Consider the following 20,489-nt stretch of genomic DNA (forward strand, 5'->3'; position numbering starts at 1 on the left):
AAAAACATACATGTCTCAAAAATGCTGGAGAAAAAAATTGTGGTTTAAAAGGAGCCAGACAGGTCTGAGGAGGAATTTTTTTTTTAATATATGGTTTCCAGGAACATAGCAATAGCTCAAATGCACTCCATTTGATGTGGAGGAGACATGGAAGGATAACACTGGCAGGTTCCTAATGGTTTGGATTATTTCAGTTGTCAGTGAAAAAGAGAGATCACACTTTTGTTATATTTATTGAATACAGTAAGCAAGACTGTTGTCCTTCTGAGTAAATAATTATGTAAAATCCGATAATATGCACTTGACATTTTTCAGAATTTTGCTGCACAGCATATTATCTCAAATCCTGCATAGTAAAAAACAAATTGGTATGAATTGTGCTGTTGAAGCTAAGTCTGTATGCAAAATTCTGTTTATGTCCCAAAACAGTTAAATGCTTAGCCTTGCTAAATTCACAAACATTTAAAAACCTTTTCTCTGCATCATCTCATATTGCCATTCCTGCTGCTCCTCATTACCCAGATTGCACTCTTGTGTTTGATGCTGGAGAGATCCATGACCTCACCAAAACAATTTTTGTTAACTCAAGCCATTATCTTGCAACACAAAGGCCTGAGACACATCTGTCAACAACTGCTCTGCCAAGTCACCCCACAAGTATTTGATTATGATTTCATAAACAGAAACATTTCTCCAAAGATCTTTGACAAATCTTTGAGTGGGCAAGAGAGGAACATGAAGACAGCTGAATTAAACAAAAGAAGTTCTGCTGCAACAAGCAAGGTTTTAACTAAATGGAAAACTAACAGAAGCAATTTTGATCGGAAAAGGAACATGCCAGGGCTGTTCTCTGTTGCCTCTATTATTTATCCTAGAAATAGAGATTTTAGCAACAAAAATTAAAGAAGTCAGAAGGATCAAAGGAATAATAGTGGATGACATAGAATTTAAAATTAAAAGTTATGCAGACAATGTGGTTCTAACAATTTGGGATCCACAAAAGAAATCATTATATTATAGTACTGCTTGGGCATTTAAAGAGGGGAACTTTCCAGAGCCACTGTGGCAAGGAAGGCAGAATTGCTAGTGATTGCTAGAAGGAGGGGAAAGTTCACAATTATTTTCCCTCCCCAAATAATGCAGAGAGTCACAGGATGGTTCTTTTATATATTCTGTTAAAAGGCTCAAGTAGTATGTGATTGTGTCTGGAGGAATAATGGGGGGGGGGGGGAGGCTGGAGGAAGGAGAGAGTCCAGACCAGCTCTTTAACGAAGCCAGGGATGGAGAATGTCTGGAGAAATGATGGGGGTGGGAAGAATGCTGGAAGAGGGAAAGAACAAGAAGAGGACAGGCAAAAGGGGTGTGGACCACAGCAAGGCACTGAGAAATGCTGGGAGCCCACAATGGCTCCAGGCTGCTCTCTCTCATCCTCCAGATGTGAACTCCACATCAAGAAACTTGCTGTCAATTTTCAGTTTGAGAATGAAAGAAAGCTAGCAACCTTTTCTTGAATTGCTGATTGTACCTATGTCCTTTCCTTCAAAATATTTATTTCCAGTCCAAGCTGGCTACTTTAGATGTTTGATGTCTCTGACTAGCCCAAGACATAATTGGCACTGACTCTTTCCACCACCAAATTTGTGTGAGATGTCTTTTAATTTCCCTTGGGAAAACAAACACTTTACTGTGGAGGAAAAACACATTTTGTTCTTCATATTTTCCAGATCCATAACCTTTGCAATGAATGGGTTCAAGATATTGCACTATTGTATGTTGAATTTGATGAGAAGATTAAACATGAAACTCAGTGGCATGGCACATAATCCATTGCTCTGAAACTGCAACACACACACTTCATTGTACGTAAGGGATTGTATGTATTATACATATACATATACACACACACACACACATGTTGTTGTTAGTTGTGAAGTTGGATCCAACCCATCGTGACCTAGTATGTATGTATGTATGTATGTATGTATGTATGTATGTATGTATGTGTATGTGTGTGTATGTATGTATACATATACATACACACATACACACACAAGCTTTTTTTTTAACAACTTGGGTCACCCTTAGCTTTCCTATGTTCAGTTTGTGGTATGGTTCTGAGGATAAATACATATACATATTGGGAAGGCTGGAGACTGTAGGTCCTAAAGTACTTTGACTATTTATTTAAGAGCTGAATAACCCTAACAATTGGGGTTTCATTATGCATTTGCATTCAAGACAAAGTTTTTACAATGATAACTAATAATGTGTATGGCAGAAACTTTAGCCACTGCTGAGTTATTTGCTGTTTGTGTGTCTGAACTTACACAATATTTTAGTTGTGTCTCCTTTCTTCTTCTTTTGCAAGGCTGTAACCTACTATATTTAGCACTGACAACATGACTTCAGTGGCAGGCCCCCCCTTCCATGAATTTCTTCTGTCTATGTAAAACATTTTTACACTAGTCAGCACTCTGGAGCTGTTACTGAGGGTATAACCATTGTTTATAGGTTTTCTGTAGATTTTTATTACCGCTATGACATTAGATTGATGGACTATTTCCATCTTGTTCCCTGCCAATTGCCCGCTGAATGGATACATGACGGCATGATGGATGTGTGACGGGGCCATAGTGGGGAGACAGCTGTTGCAATAACAATAGCTGTGATCGTGAAATGGTGTTAACCTCTTACTGTTGCTGCTAATTTCCTTTAATCCAACATTTAACAAAATCCAGAGGAAAGGAGGGAGAAAAGGAGGTTTGTAAAAAAGACAGTGAGGGAGATGACAATCATCCTTTCTGGCCCAATTAAGGCAATTCCCTGCTCTTTAGGAAGAAGTCCACAAGGAACCTTTCAAAGGAGAATTCTGCTATGTTCTAGACAGAGCCAAAGGTTAGCATGGCTAGAAAAGAGATTTACTTTCCACTGAGGGAAGAAGGGAAGAAATGTCTGCAATTTCACAGCAGGGAATACCCAGGTCTTGCCTGAGGAGAAGCATGAACTTGCCAAGAAGCAACCATTTGGAGGTTTGTGTCAGGGAAAAAAATGCTCTGAGAAAAGTCATCACTTCCTTTGAACACTTGAAAGTGTGAGGTTTATTTACTGTTTCAAAGAGCTTCTGGTGTTCTCTCTGGAGAGATGTTAGAAACTGAGGCAGAATATCTCCAGCCCAGTTTTAACATTTGAAATGCTGTCATTGGCTTCATTTCACAGCAGATCTGTAATCCAAAAAGGAGAGAGGGAAGGACACTAGCTTTCCCCTGTCAAGGTTAACTGCAGAAGTGCTGTCATGACTGTTTGATTATGGGATAGTAAAATGGGATCCAGGTACTGCAGAACTGCCCTACATCACAGTTTGTTCGTTATGATGAAGCACTCATTAGAGAAAGAGTTCTCAATCAGATATAAATGTATCTTCTGCAGCAAGTATTTCTTAGGTGGCAAGGTTTTAAAAAAGTGACCACTGTGACCTCAAGTGACTTCATGATTCTCATTTCTTACTTCCCTCTACCTAGCTGAAATACTGTGGTGCAGTTGCTAAACCTAGTGGCTGGGAAGTCCTTGGTTCAAGTTCACTTTAATCAATAGTTTACTAGGTAAGCTACTTTAATTTTTAAATATTTCCACATCTCATTCCTCCACCTGTAAACCAGAAATAATAACATTGGCCTCCATTGCAGATCTTTTGTAAGCTAAGATTTCAATTAATTTAAGTGTGCTTGATCCTCCTGAGAATAAAATGTATAAGCTGCAACCCAGGATATAATTAAGTGTGCTTAAACCCACTGATTTTGATTGGTTTCAGTGTACTTCAGTGTGAGCTCTATTTTAGTCATTTGGAACCCACAAAATGTCTTTCACATCTTGTGATTCCACAATAGTTGCACTAATATAGTTCAAATACCAAAAGTCTCTGTTGATAAACTGACTCTCACTCCTATGCCCCAGTGATGTTGCTTTTAAGGGAAACACTTCCCATGAATATATTATTTGGACTCTCAATTGCCATGTGTGTTACCAATGGCAGCTACCAATCACAAACAGAAACGTATCCTCCACAATCTATATACTTTAATAATTGTTACAGGCCATTTTGTGCACAGTATGCATCCTAATATTATTTTATTTGTTGAATAATTAATATTTTAATTGCATTCTTTTTTAATTAGATAAAAGAAACAGATAAAATAATTAAGAATATTATTGCTAATTATACTTTATTCTGTTTGCTGATTAGGTTTTGCAGTTGGACTCTCTGTGCTCCAAATACCAGTTTAAACAACAACAACAACAACAACAAAAGTTGTTGGTGAACCTTCATTTTGACATAACTTGCAGAATCAAGAAACAGCAGAAGTCCACACGAGAGCTTGGTTGAGACTTCAGAAGAATTGTTTTCTTTCTAAAAGTTGGAGTGAGTGACTTAGCATACCTGGAAATTGGGGAGCACTACATCATTCAAAGTGTATCTTCTTGGATAGGATGCCTCTCTTTGGCCATTTCTGCACACACAGCTTACTATTCAAATCCTATGTCTGCACTATGCACCTTTTTTAAAATCTGATTTTCTCTTAGGAATCATGGAGAATATGTTCTGAGAAAAAGCGGATATTGTCAGTGCTGTCTCCCCCGCCTTTCTTGTGCCATCTGGCTGGTCTCAGGTGGCACATGTTTTTTTTTAAATTGTAAGGAGATCCTTCCAGATATATTTACTGTTGGGCAGCTATCTTGCTGAACGTTTAGTACTTTTTGGTATTTCGTTCTTTCTTTTTAAATACAAGCTCAGGTGAAGTCTATCAACTTAGCAGTGCATGGTTAATGTTGTAACCATGCATGAGGAAACACCCCATTGATACTGGGTCCAGGTGCTTCACCATAGAGGCAAAGCAGAGCTCCATGCTGGAACCTCATCATACTTGTTGAACTTGCTTCATCTGCATCCTGCCTGGAACTTGCTCTCTGGAGCATCACCCAGCCACGATTCCCATGCACTGGACTGGATCCTCCAGCCAGACAGTGATGGCAGCAACCTGGCACTTCTCATCTGGCCTCATCCCTGGTGTGGTGAGCTGAATGCATGAAGCTCTGCCTCACCTCTGCAGTGAAGCACCTGGACCCAGCTTTCCCTTCTTTCTGAGTGCCTGTGTGTGTGTATATTGTTAGAGGGACTGCTTCTTCCCCCTTCTTCCCTCCCCCTCTCTAGTACTGCTTGGCCTTTAAAGTTCTCTTTTTTATATGGAAGCCAGGGTGAAGTAGATTGACCTAGCACTGTATCATTAATATACCCACAGAAATAGTGTAGGAGGACCCCCCACCCCTGAAGTTGCTGATGCCAGGTCCAAGTGCTTTGCTACAGAGGTGCTGCACAGCTCCATTCCTGCAGCCTCTCCAACAACAAAGTGTTTGTTATACTTTCTGTTGCTGGCCATTAATATCATTTATTTTCTACCTTCCCAAAGTCCTTTGCCTTTTTGACCCTGAAGCTTTGGACCATCACTTGCCTCTCTATCAAACCTATTCCCCACCCCCAGAGTCACCTTGTTTTCCCTGTTTGTCCTTTTTATGGCCGCTCTCCTTTTCTACCTTTCAAAAAGCTGATAACATGGGTGGTGGAGGACTGGCCATCCAGAGATGGGAAACTGGATAAAACCTCTTCCCCCAGCACAGTGCGGAGCAGCTTCCCTATTCCCAGCCTCCCACCCTATGTGATATGCAAACAGTCTCCAGGCTGCGTCTGTGGTGGATGTTTCATGGTTAATAGTTCATCACAGCTGCGAGTTTCACATGGGATGGAGCCTGTTGGCAGGGAGTTTGGTGTGATCGGACTCCCAGGGATTCAGGGCCTCCATAGGAGGCGGCATGTAAATAAGTGTGGCTTACTCTGCTGGGAGGCCAGGGACTCATTGCCAGGTGTCCTAGAGGGCAGCCAAAGCAGTTGGGTGCCTGGTCAATCCCCCACATAAGTTGCCTCCTGTACGACGGAGTTCAGTAGGCAAGGGGATCTGCTCTCCTGGCTGGGAATGGTGCAGATCCCCAGGGCACCTCAGGAAGCCACAGGTTTTGGTGCAGTCCTCTGACTGCTAGGTCAGGCTCCCTCTCCCATGCTGTGCCAACTCTCCCATGGGGAGGTAATAAAGCTGTAGCCATATTTACATCCAATAACTGTGTCACATCTTATTCCAGTCTGAAATGCCTTCTTGCAAGTCAAGCAAATATTCTAATAGGGTTATAGTTGTCTATAATTAATTTTTATATTTAAAAGGGATTTTTCATATTCATTTGTTTTCCTCTTGCTTGAGCAATTTCTTTACTACCTCCTGACAAGAACAAAAGATACTGGGAATTTGCTGGTCCCAGGTTCTGAGTGCCAAAAGAATTCTTTTTTCCCCTTCTTCCTTTTGAGTTGCTAAACCATGTCACAACGATATACAATCCTAGAGAAATTTAACAGAGATCATTTCAATGCATGGCTTTTTAGAATTTAGCACCAGTTCAATGAAGAAAAGGCTAATTTTTCATTAGCTGCTCAATGACCTTTGGGTTTTGAAAAGGAGATCACAAAATGAGAGAATACAGATGGTAAAGCACAAAATGTGATTATTAGTATACTGGCTAATTCCTAATTGGTGTACATAAAAGGACAAAAAATTGCAGAATGACTGAATCATTAAGAAAGGACTATGGCGAATAAGTCCAGGCTGGTAAGATATTTTTGTTTAGAGAACTTTTCTTAGGCTAGAAAATATGGAAATGCAGAAATCCATACAGAAACATTATTAAATCTAATTGATAAGCTTACAACTGCTGTTAAGCTACTACAGTTCTCTATCTGAATCTTATTTTGCATTCAGTTCAACATTTAATGGGAAAGACTGAAAGTTGGAAGATATTGTGGGACTGATAACAGATAAGTATAACAAAAGGGCTGCCATAAGCAGCACAAAAGCAAGAATGGCTCAATTTACATGGTTCCAGAGGCCAGGTTAAGAGCGATAGGAACTAAGCCAATTGATAACAGAAAGCAAATCCTAAAGACAAAAGAAATGTCCCTCACTACTTCAATTGTAATAAAGCTGGTTCTATCTAGAGGGAATGCTTGCTCAATAGAAATGTCAATGTAAGCACTGGCAAGCAACATGACACTCAAACACAGAGAAAGGATTTCTGCCAGAACCAGCTGACTTGTGGCAGCTTACAACTAGGATCTGTCCTGGGCGCTGTGTTAATCAACATATTCATAAATGATTTGGATGAAGGAATAGAGGGGGTGCTTGTTAAATTTGCAGATGACACTAAACTGGAAGAGGTAACAAAGACACCAGAAGACAAAATCAGGATACAGGATGATCTTGACAGGTTGGAAAACTGAGCTAAAATGAATAAAATGAATTTTAATAGCAAAAAATTGTAAAGATCTGCATTTAGGTAGGAAAAATCAAATCCATCACTATAGGATGGGTGAGACTTGTCTTGGCAGCAGTATGTATGAAAAGGATCTGAGGGTCTTAGTAGACCATAGACTGAACATGAGACAAGAGTAGCTAAAAGGGCAAATGGGATTTTGGGCTGTATTATAAAAGTATAGTATCCAGATCACGCATGGCGATGTTCCCACTTTACTCCGCTCTGGTTAGGCTTCATTTAGAGTACTGTGTTCAGTTTTGGGCACCACAAATGAAGAAAGATGTAGAGAACCTACAGCATGTCCAGAGGAGGGCTACAAAGATGGTGAGGGGTTTGGAGACCAAAATGTATGAGGAAAGGTCTCAGCTTGATCTGTTTAGCCTGGAGAGAAAACGACCAAGAGGTGAAATGATAACCATCTTGAAATACTTGAAGGGTGGCCATATAGAAGATGGAACAGAGTTGTTTTCTGTTGCCCCAGAGATTCAGATCAGAACCAATGGATTGAAATGAATTCAATAGAATTTTTAGCTAAACATCTGGAAGAAGTTCCTGACAGAGTAGTTCTGCAGTGGAACAGGCTTCCTAGGGAGATGGTGAGTTCTTCTTCTTTGGAAGTTTTTAAGCAGAGGCTAGATAGTCATCTGACAGAAATGCTGATTTTATTAACTTAGTCAGATTGTGAGTGGGTGGGCAGGAAGGGAGGTGCCAGTGTTTGTCTCTTGTGGCCCTTCCTTGCATACCCAGGGAATTCCTTATTGCTGCTGTGGGATGGTAGGTGAATTTCCTCCAGGCCAGGCTGGATTCTTGAGACTTTTGATGGGGGGGGGGATTATTTGGGCATTAATTTAGGGTCACATTGGGTATGAAGTTAGTTGTGAGTTCCTGCACTGTGCAGGTGGTTGGAATAGATCCGTTGTCCCCAACCTTTTTAAGGCTGGGGACCGGCAGGGCAACTGCCCGCCTGCGCATTGTGCATGCACGGCCGAAATCGCGCATGCGCTGCACTTTCGCCCTGATTCCCTCTCCCCCCCCCTGCAGTAAGAAGCTTCCCGGGCTGCAAGCTTGCGGCCTGGGAAGTTTTTTACTGTGGGGGGGGCGGGGAGAGGGAGCCGCGGCCCGGCACCAGGCTGCGGTCTGCAGGTTGGGGACTAGCTGGACTAGATGACCCTGGAGGTTCCTTCCAACTCTATGATTCTCTATGATTCTAACATGTCTAACCAGATAAAAACAAACATAATCATTAAGAAATGCCTCCCATTTCCCCATCCCCCCATCCCTTTATCAAGTTGGAAAATACTGTCAAGGTGTATATATGTCTGGGAGAGGTCATGCAGGTGGGCTGCCCAAAGGAACTGGAGATCTTCCCCAACCCAGCCTCAACCAAACACTTGGTGAAAGAGTTCCATCTTGCAAGCCCTGCAGAACTGAAGAAGCTCTGTCAGGGCCCTCAGCTCTTCTGGGATCTCATTTCACCAGGCAGGGGCAAGGGCCAAAAAAGGCCCTGGTCCTGATTGAAATCAGGCGAACCTCACAAAGGCCAGGGATCTCCATCCTGTTTGCACCTACAGAGTACAAAGCCTTGCAGGACGTGTAGGGAGTCAAATGGTCCCTCATATACATTGGACCCAGACCATGTATGCCCTTAAAGGTTAATTCCAAAACCACAAAACTGACCTATTATTCAATCAGTAGCCCATGCAGCTGCCTCAGCACTGGCTGGATGTGGAACTACCACCTCCTTAAGCCTCTTCAAGAATTCTTCTGAAATAACAAACATTGATAATCTTCCAGAGAGTGCCTCCTAACCTTCTGCTCCCCAATTTTAGGAATCTAGAAAGACAGGAATCTAGGGGACAAGTGGTTGCCCATACTGAACCTAGTAACTTGTCCACTATGGTTAAAGAAAGCCAGCTGAAGTCATCAAATGTATCCCCCCCAAGAAGGCCAATATGTCTCCAGCTCCTTTTCTGTACCAACCATGGGTGGAAAGTCGCAGCGAAGTGATGAAACTTTATCTGTGAAATGGCTTGCTAAAGCCTCGCATCCAAGTTCCAATCAACTATCAATTTGGCATGATCCCTCTAGGGTTGTAAGACCAAACTATCCTAAATAACTGAGCAAGGCATGAGCTCTCAGACACAATGGAGGCAGCATAAAACTTACATTTAGCCATCTTTATCACCATCTCATATGCTCTCATAAGTGTGCAATAATATGCTCTCACCATTTCATTGCAAGACTTCCTCCACATTTGCTTTTGCCATCTCATGACACTCTTCCTCTTATGTAGCACAAAAAATGAAAATCAGAAGCCTTGGCTAATTGATAGTAGTACTTCCATACATACGGCATCAGATATCAATTTGATTGAGGAACTGGATACGGATGCTTCAGAAAAAGTGTGCCTAACCAATGGAGATTAAGTATGCAAATAACTAAAAGGAAAAGTATTCTAGTTAATGGCCATATAAGTGATAGTGGAACTGAAATTACTGCAGATAAGGTTTAATACATTCCTCATTTAAAGGCAAATTTCCTAACTTTGAGAATTTTTTATTTTAGTTCAGCAGTGGAATCAGTTGCCTAATGAGGTGGTGAACTCCCTCTCACTGGCAGTCTTCAAGCAGAAAGATTGTTTTTGTAGAGCTTGTGTTGAGTTTCTGGGAAATATTTTGTTTACTACTGTTTATCAAATTATTTTTTCCCTACGAAAATCTCAATCAGAAGACAATATCATGTAAAGAAAGGGATGTCCATACATGTGCATGCACATACAGTTGTCTGGGTTTCTCACCAGCACTTTCTAGGATCTGACTCTAGAACTACTGATATGTTTTTTGTTTGTTTGTTTATTCAGTTTTAGTTTCACAATGGAATAGCAAGAATTTTGGGATTTTTCTTATGTATGGTAGAGCCACATGGGAAGACAGAGAAAGTAAATTTCCATATATCTTTCTGCCTTGTGGCTTCTTTTTTATAGCACTGAAGTTCAAATTTCAATGTGCCTTAAAAAACAATAATGCATTTGTTCAGTTTGCTTTTACAATGCAAAGAAGTTGGGTATGCATTTTTAACTTGCATTTGAAGTTCTGCTGAACACTGCTAACTATTGTTCTAGTTATCTAATTCAGAAGCCAGCAACTTGAACCTAGGTGATGATTATGGCAGACTGTGTTGTGTTATTTTGCTGAGCCTTAATGAAAAGCTTTAGGTGGCAACTGTTTTTGGATTCAGCAACTCCATAAGTGACTCAAGGTGAGTTAAGATGACTGATTATCAGTGTGGAGGCTGTTGGAGAACTTGCTTTGACTGCTACCTGTTTGATCTTTGAATTCAATGCATTTTTAAAGAAAGAATTCTCATGTGGTGCTGTAAGGATGCTGGCACAGAAAAGGGGTTGGGAAACTTTAGGAAATGTGCTTTGCATAATATTGGAAAGGTATTTTTTTCCTCCTCCTTTCCAGTACTACATATTTTCAAAATAATTGTGCTCCATTCTGAATATTAAAATAGAACAAGCAAATGTTTCAAAATGATGAAGATCCAGCAGCCCTTATCTTCTCTGTATTACAAGACTTGCTGCTGGGATGGTCATAGTGGTTGACTTGCCAGTTGGATCCAGCCAGTTTTCTCCTGGTGTAAAAGAGAGTGATAGCCTTTGGCTACCCAAAAAGCCTGTGCTGGCCATAATGAGACCTGCATTTACAAAAGCCATTAGGAATAGGGTTTGTAGTAATGAGAAAAATAGGGTGACATTGTGTGAAAAAAGCTGGCTGGATCTAACCCAAAGATCCACTTAGTTCTAATAATGGCCAGGCAGTTCTGCTCAATACCTTTTGCTTGCTACAGCTGGATATACAGTGAGAGTGAAAGAGCATTTAGGAGTTGTGAAAATAAGATTATAATGAAATTAAATAAATAATAACAACAATAAAAATCCAGTTGTTTACAAAATCACCATTCAGTTGTTAGGAAAGCTCAAACACCCACCAATTTTTATCTTATTTTTCAGTTGCAAACAGGGAGCTGATTGCTTGAGGATTGTTTCTTGTGTTCATTGCCCTGTTTGTGGCTGTTCAGCAGGCTGCTTCACTGTAGTCCATCCTGCCTATACAATACAGTACAATTGGCTTCTTATTCAACCCAGTTGACTTGTTTGTTCATTCGTTCTTTCATTCATTTGGACTTATATGTCACCATTCCCCAGACTCATGGTGGCTATATATCCCCCCGACAGTTTTTTTAAAGATACAATTCAATCAGTCACAAATTATATAAATACATGCAGCGTTTTAATAACATTCTGCCCTATGATGTTCATCTGAGCATTCTCTAGTGATGCTAGTGTCTGTTCACTGGTTTGAATCAGCAAAGCAGCATCTTTGCAGTTGCACAGTTCTGCAAATTCAATGCTGGTGTTTGTAGCTGTTCAGCAAACTAAGAAGACCAAGTGATTGGCTCATGTCTGATCAACAGCTTCAGACACAGTAAGATTATCCAACATGTCTGTAGTGAAATTTGCAGCATCCCCATCAGTTGTCAGTCAGTCATTGGCATAAAATATGTATAAAACATATAGAAATAGGGCTTAAAATTGCAATGAAATAATAAGACAGGCCACCGAACGGATCTTAAAATGCTAAGATAAAGTATAAAAGATAAAATACAGAATAAGCAGCATATTATCAAAGCATCTTAGTTGTCTTTGTTCTTATATAATATGTAACATTTATATAGCGCTTAAAGTGCTTGAAGATAGGCAGCTATTATTATCTCCCTATTGCAGCTGAGAGGAAATGGGTAGCCTAAGGACAAGTCATGGGCTTATGATGGAGATGAAATTTGAACTGAGGCCCTGTCGATCATAGTTCGTTGAACTGAGGCCCTGTCGATCATAGTTCCTACAACTGTGCCACACCAGCTTTTTGGAAACTTAAGCCTGTCAAGTTCCATGCTTCTTAATACCAGGATTTCATTGGCGTTCAATATAGTACACCAGATATATTAGCCATTGTATCTCAATTTATCATAATTTTTGGATTTGAATCCAGATATTCACAATAATGATCTCCTGTTATTTGTACAGCCCAGTTCAGGATTTTTAGATTGAAGGCAAAAGTATAAGCCTAGTAATAATTTGAGACTGGCACATAATTTGGGTTTCCCCCCTTTAATATTCTTGCTCACATCTAAATTCAGGAATAGAATAAGAATAAGGAAGTGACACTATTATTTTGGGAGCAATTTTAAGCATGCCTACTGGGAAGAAAGTCTAATTTTATTTTATTGAATATGGCTTACTCCCAAGCAAGTATTCTTAGGATTGTTCAGCCTTAGTGTTTTGGGTGAAAGCCCAGCTATCATGGATACTTATTCCCTCCATGACAATTTGACAAAGAGGGAAATCCTGTAATGCTGCCTTGAGAGGATGAGCTTTCTAAACCCTTTCTAGCTGTACTTTATTTCTCTGACTGATGTGTGGAAATGCCACATAGTTAAACTGTTCCATCACATTTCTTCATGTTAAGCACAGGAACCCTCTTCACAATATTAGTTTGAGATCTGATGTTATATTTCGTTAATCTATTCCCAGGACCAACGCTTGGTTGATTTGGAGTTAAGTTTGAAAGACTAATTTATTTGTTTCAGTCACATCTTCAAACTGTAGGCATGATACACTTTCTTCATATTGCTGTGCTATCTTTTCTTTTACTTTTTCTTCCCACCTACAAATTTATTTCCTACAGTCTTCCTATTAGCTTTTTGACAAAGGGAATATGAAGTAGATGCTGCAGCTTGCTTTAGTTGTGTTCTCATGGATGATCCCCAAATTCAGGAATGATCTCAATATTCTTTCTAAGGTCTGATTACAGGTCAGATCCAATCCCACCCACCCCATCCTACAGCCAGTGGGTAAACTGCTTGGATGGGACATGGTGCTCTCTAAAGTGCATGATCACATTGTTATCATTTAGCCAAGAGGACTAGGTAAAAGCAGCATTTCATTGAAGAATGCTACTGTTATAGCTTTGTGGAACATATTGTGGCATAGTGGTTACAGATGAGCTTTCCAGAGCCATGTCTTCAGATATGTGAAGGGAAATCAGACTGGAGACTCTTCTTAGGGGAAGATTACATGGCAACCAATTCCCCCCAGTTCTGCGTCATTTCCCTTCTTGTGTGAATTAGGCCACAGACACCGAAATGCCCCTCTTCCCTAATACACATGGGGTAGTCACAGTGCACAAGTGTCCACCCTGTTCCTTCTTTTCCATTTTTCACTGCTGATAAAATATTATGTGCTGACATGCTTCTTTCATGGTTGCTCCTTAGAAGAAGAATGGATTTTTGTACCCTGTTGTTTACTACCCAAAAGAGTCTCAAAGTGGTTTACAAACACCTTTTCCATTTGTCTCCCCATAATAGTCAACCTGTGAGGTATGTGGGGCTGTGAGAGGTCTGAAAGAATTGGGAATGGGCTGCAGTGACCCAGCAGGCCTCAGGTGTCTCAAAGCATGTTCCACTTGTCTTCCCTTTCTCTCCCCATAGCAGACTCCCCATGAGAGAGGTGGGGTAGAGAGCTTCACATGGAAGCTGGCAACCCTAAGAGGAAGACTCTCTATGCACAGCAGTCTTGACCTTAGTAAGGTTTTTTATGCTGTTTTTTTATTTGCCAGGCCAAGGTTGAAAAACGTCAAGTCAGTTCCCATGTGTCTCCAGCCATTTACTTGTTCACTGTTTACAGTTTCAGGCTGCAAATATTTATTTAGATCTTCCTGCACTTTCCAGATTCACAGGACTGATGCTGGTCTGCCTGTCTGCGCCCCAGAATACAAACAGTTGCTGGTAAGGGCTGGCCATAGCCCATAGCCCAGGACCACACCTGCACCACTCCCTCCCAACTGCAGGCAAAAATGGCTCCTTTGAAGGCTGGACTCTGAGGCATTGTATGATTTTGAAGTCCCACCTCCAAACCTCCAGGAATATTTCCAACCCAGGGGTAGTCAACCTCCAGGTTGGGCCTGGAGAGCTCCTGGGATTACAGCTCACCTGCAGAGTATAAAGATCAGCTCCCCAGGCAGAAAGGGCTACTTTGGACAGGGCTGTGGTAGAGAAGAAACATTTAAGGCCTCCCATACAGGTTGTTGTTGAATTGAAAGACTTGAGGCCAGTTTCATCTGCAGAATAACGCTGTGCGGAGGCCTCAAATCTGCAGAGAGTTGCAAAGAAGAAAGACACATGGCTTGGCTGTGTCTAACCTCCGGGCAGAGCAGTATTTTAAGTGAGAAGGGGCTTTTCTGAGGCCTCCCTGTCAGCCAACTGTTTGGCAGAAGGGGAAAGTTCCCCACCCTCATAAGGAATGGCCTCAGGCTCCCCTGCGTTGTTCTTGGAATCGCCTCCTCCCCTCAGACAGGGCCTGTCAGCGGCTCATTTGCATCAGGCCTGAAGGGAGGGGGACAGAGCGCACTCACCAGCCTCCTGCCAGTTCATGACAGTTAGGACAGCCTTGGGGCAAAAAGGGCTGGCACAGCCTGTCCAAGCCTGTGTTCCCATCCCCCTTGGCAGCCCTACTGACCTCCTCTCCCTGCAGTGGTCAGGAGCAGACTGGCAGCCATGTATCCAGATTGCCCCTCGTTGGGCTGACTGGATGGAACTCTGGTCTGTCCTGGTGAGGGGCCAATCAGAAGGCACTTTGCGCCTTCCGATTGGCCTCTCTGGTTGTCAGTCCAAAGGGCCAATTGTTGCCCCCCCATCCCGGACTGAGCCCACCCCAACACCTCTTACTGTTTTATTAAGAGGGACAGATTGAGAATTTAGTATTAATTAAAAAATGATAATGCTATTAATAATACAGAGTATCCAAGTACTTCCTGTAAACCTTAAAGATCACTAGAACCATCTTATAAAGTAGATTTGGTATCTATTTACATTGAAGGGGTAGGTAGTATCTGTGGCTTCCATAAATTAATTTGGTGAGTCCATGACTGCTTACTGTTAGCAGAAAGCATCTAGGAGCTTTTTTAGTATATTCTTAATTTCCCAGGCAGTGGCATTATTCCCTTCCAATCAGCTTCTTGCAAGGAATCAGGAGGTGAATGTTCCCAATCAATCAATTTTGGAGACAAACCCCAGAAAAGGAATTTCCTTGGAGACATCTGTGCTGATCTATGAGTGCTCAGACAACTCCACATATACAAAGCTCCAGATTTATGCAAATCATTTCCTGTCAGCATTCTTGGGATCAAGAAAAAACCTTATGGGAAGCAAAAGGCACCACCCACACTGACTCTTGTCAGCAAAACCAGCTCCTGTTGCTTTTAAACAATGTTGGAATTGATGTGTGTCTCTGATCAAACCAGAGAAATGAGAGACAATTTGTAAACAAACATGTCATGTATCTTAGCTCTCAAACTACCTCACACTCCACCCTCTTCAGCCTCATTTTTCTCCCAGAACTCCTTAAATATTAGTACTATACTAATTGACTGGCAGGATGGCATAGGGCCAATCAAGATGCAACTCAGGTTTTCTGCTTTAACAAGGTCACAGCTTTATTTGTTGTCAATACCACCAACTGGAGGGCTGGCCTGGTACAGTGAAAGAGCCCACCATTGCAGCTGTCCAGCTGCTGCTCAGGGCTCCAGGTGCACCCTGGCTCACCACCTTCCCACCTGGGAGGGTAGGTCCCTTGTGCCTGGGAGTCCCTTTCCCAGGGGAGATAGTCTGTTAATGATTGATGAGCACCCATGTCATTTGACTACCACATCCGCCTGGCTTTGAGCCCCTGGCATTCCCAGCCGGGTAAGGCCACGCTTGTTGTGAGCCAGTCTCTTATTGAAAAACCCCATGCTCAGGGTTTCAGTGTTCAAACTGATACCCTGGACTAAAGGTTCTTCCCCATGCCCTTTTAAACTGCAGTTTTGACAAAAATGCTAAAACTAACAATACCCAACTTTAACAACAGGGTGGGCGGGAGGGAAGCTGTCCTGGCAGCAACTCAGCGGCAGAGAGGCCAGGCTCCCAAGCATGGCGCCTTAAACAGGTGCCTGAGAGTCCCACCCTTAAATGCTGCCACTCTGGGCCAAGTGGGCACACACAGATGCTGATGGGCCTAAGACACAACTGTGCATCACTTGGCTCACCTTGCTGCATTGTCAACCGCTGGCCTTGCTTATTAAACAGCCACACTTTACTATATAAGATACTAATTAGTATTTAATAAATGTGGCTAAAAAGCATTGAATGATTGATTAATCACCTGCCATCATGTACACACACAGGAAAGTTCTTTTTTTTTAAATGAACTATCTTTAAATGAATGAAAGAGTAGTCTCCAAATGACGCCCTTTTGAAATGAAACAATAGGAATAAGGGCAAATGCAGAGTTTTTAGTGGCAATGTAAAACAAAAATCCATCAGATCCATGAATCAAGGTAAGCTGGACGTGGTCAAACAAGAAATGACAAGACTGAACATCGACATTTTAGGAATCAGTGAACTAAAATGGACAGGAATGGGTGAATTTAATTCAGATGACCATCAGGTATACTACTGTGGACAAGAATCTCGCAGAAGAAATGGAGTAGCCTTCATAATCAATAAGAGAGTAGGAAAAGCAGTCTTGGGATACAATCCCCAAAATGACAGAATGATCTCAGTTCGAATCCAAGGCAAACCATTCAACATCACAGTGATCCAGGTCTATGCCCCAACCACTGCTGCTGAAGAGGATGAAGTTGATCAGTTCTATGAAGCCCTACAACACCTTATAGAAGCAACGCCAAAAAATGATGTGCTTATCATCATGGGGGATTGGAATGCTAAAGTAGGAAGCCAAAAGATAACTGGGATAACAGGCAAGTTTGGCCTTGGAGTACAAAATGAAGCAGGGCACAGGCTGGTAGAATTTTGTCAAGAGAATACAATGGTCATAGCAAACACTCTTTTCCAACAACCCAAGAGACGACTCTACACATGGACATCACCAGACGGTCAACACAGAAATCAGATTGACTATGTACTCTGCAGCCAAAGATGGAAAAGTTCTATACAGGCAATAAAAACAAGACCAGGAGCTGATTGTGGTTCAGATCATGAGCTTCTTGTTGCAAAATTTAGGCTTAAATTGAAGAAAGTAGGGAAAAGCACTAGGCCACTCAGGTACGAACTAAATCATATCCCCGACGAATATACAGTAGAGGTGACAAATAGATTTAAGGAATTAGATCTGATAGACAGAGTGCCTGAAGAACTATGGACGGAGGTTCGCGACATTGTACAAGAGGTAGCAACTAAAACCATCCCAAAGAAAAAGAAATGCAAGAAATCAAAATGGCTGTCTGAGGAAGCTTTACAAATAGCTAAGGAGAGAAGGGAAGTGAAAGGCAAGGGAGAAAGAGAAAGATACACCCAATTGAATGCAGAATTCCAGAGAAAAGCTAGAAGAGATAAGAATGCCTTCTTAAATGAACAGTGCAAACAAATAGAAGAAAACAATAGAATGGGGAGGACCAGAGATCTTTTCAAGAAAATTGGAGATATGAAGAGAACGTTTCATGCAAAGATGGGTATGATAAGGGACCAAAATGGTAGGGACCTCACAGAAGCAGAAGAGATTAAGCAAAGGTGGCAAAATTATACAGAAGAACTATACAAGAGCGAGCTTAACATCCCTGATGACCACAGTGGGGTAGTTACTGACCTGGAGCCAGACATCCTGGAATGTGAAGTCAAATGGGCCTTAGGAAGTCTGAGCAACAATAAAGCTAGTGGTGGTGACAGCATTCCAGTTGAACTATTCAAAATCTTAAAGGACGATGCAGTAAAAGTGCTACACTCAATATGCCAGCAAATTTGGAAAACTCAGCAATGGCCACAGGATTGGAAAAGGTCAGTTTACATTCCAATCCCAAAGAAGGGCAATGCCAAAGAATGTTCAAACTACCGCACCATTGCACTCATTTCTCATGCTAGCAAAGTTATGCTCAAAATCCTACAAGCTAGGCTCCAGCAATATGTGGACCGAGAACTTCCAGAAGTACAGGCAGGATTTCGAAGAGGTAGAGGAACTAGAGATCAAATTGCCAACATACGCTGGATCATGGAAAAAGCTAGGGAGTTCCAGAAGAACATCTACTTCTGCTTCATTGACTATGCTAAAGCCTTTGATTGTGTGGAGCACAACAAATTGTGGCAAGTTCTTAAAGAGATGGGAATACCAGAGCATCTTATTTGTCTCTTGAGAAATTTATATGCAGGTCAAGAAGCAACAGTGAGAACTGAACATGGAATCATGGATTGGTTCAAAATTGAGAAAGGAGTTCGGCAAGGCTGTATACTGTCGCCTTGCCTATTTAACTTGTATGCGGAGCACATCATGAGAAAGGCGGGATTAGAGGAGTCACAAATTGGGATCAAGATTGCAGGGAGAAATATCAACAACCTCAGATATGCAGATGATACCACTCTAATGGCAGAAAGTGAAGAGGAGCTAAAGAGCCTGTTGATGCGGGTGAAGGAGGAGAGTGCAAAAGTTGGCTTGAAACTCAACATCAAGAAAACAAAGATCATGGCAGCCGGCCCTCTCAATTCCTGGCAAATAGATGGGGAAGAAATGGAGATAGTGACAGATTTTATTTTCCTCGGCTCCAAGATCACTGCAGATGGGGACTGCAGCAAAGAAATTAAAAGACGCTTGCTCCTAGGGAGGAAAGCTATGGCAAATCTAGACAGCATCCTAAAAAGCAGAGACATCACCCTACCAACAAAAGTGCGTTTAGTCAAAGCTATGGTATTCCCAGTTGCAATGTATGGCTGCGAAAGTTGGACCATAAGGAAGGCCGAGCGTCAAAGAATTGAGGCTTTTGAACTCTGGTGCTGGAGAAGACTCTTGCGAGTCCCTTGGACTGCAAGGCGAACAAACCGGTCAGTCCTAGAGGAGATCAGCCCTGACTGCTCTTTAGAAGGCCAGATCCTGAAGATGAAACTCAAATACTTTGGCCACCTCATGAGAAGGAAGGACTCCCTGGAGAAGAGCCTAATGCTGGGAGCGATCGAGGGCAAAAGAAGAAGGGGACGACAGAGAATGAGGTGGCTGGATGGAGTCACTGAAGCAGTAGGTGCAAACTTAAATGGACTCCGGGGAATGGTAGAGGACAGGAAGGCCTGGAGGATCATTGTCCATGGGGTCGCGATGGGTCGGACACGACTTCGCACATAACAACAATAACAACAAAACAAAAATATTATCAGTTAGTCACAGTAAGATTATGTTGAAAAATGGATTCTGACAGGTTTTTTTCTTTTAAAAATGCCCGTAGCTGGTACCATTCCCCCCTCAATGAAGAATCAGTGGGAAAGTGTCCCTGCACTGAAAGGCACCTACTTTAAAGGGGGGATGTTTTAGAATCAACCCGATTCATTACTCTGTTTCAGACTTAGGGAATATTTAGATTTGAAACAACTATGATCTGTGAAAATTTGGTGCTATTATCTTTAAAAGCTGTCCCAAGCCCTCAGATTGCTTCCTCATTGAAATTAATGTTTCCCAAACTCCAGAATTATGAAACAACCCCCCTGCCCCAGAAAACCGTGAAAAAAGTTATGTCCTACTTGAATATCAGCAATTATGTTAAAGGATCAACCCCCACTACCACCCCCCCACCCCCAAATACCAGATCTGAAATAATAATGATTTTTGTTTCTTGGTGCACATCCCAAGTATGAAATATCTGTAGGATGAAAACTGTTACAGCCTTTTCATGTGCAGCTGCAGGAGATACTGCAGCTTTGATAAAGCATTGCTTCCAGTCAATACATTACGCTCTCATACAATGACCCTAAAATTGGACTATTGTTTCAAACTAGCCAAATGAGGTAAGTAGTTTGTTACTTTAGTCATAAACATTTACATCTAGTGGTGACAAATATATAAGGAGTCTTGAATATCTATATAATTTTAGTTGCATTCCACAGGCATGTCAGAAGTTCCCTTTATCTCCCGAAGGCCCTCAATGAATAACTCCTGCCAGCTGAATTAGAGCACACACTTCAGCTGTTGTCTTTGGTCTAATTGGCCA

Source organism: Paroedura picta, chromosome 4 (assembly GCF_049243985.1).
Source record: "Paroedura picta isolate Pp20150507F chromosome 4, Ppicta_v3.0, whole genome shotgun sequence".
NCBI lineage: Eukaryota > Metazoa > Chordata > Lepidosauria > Squamata > Gekkonidae > Paroedura > Paroedura picta.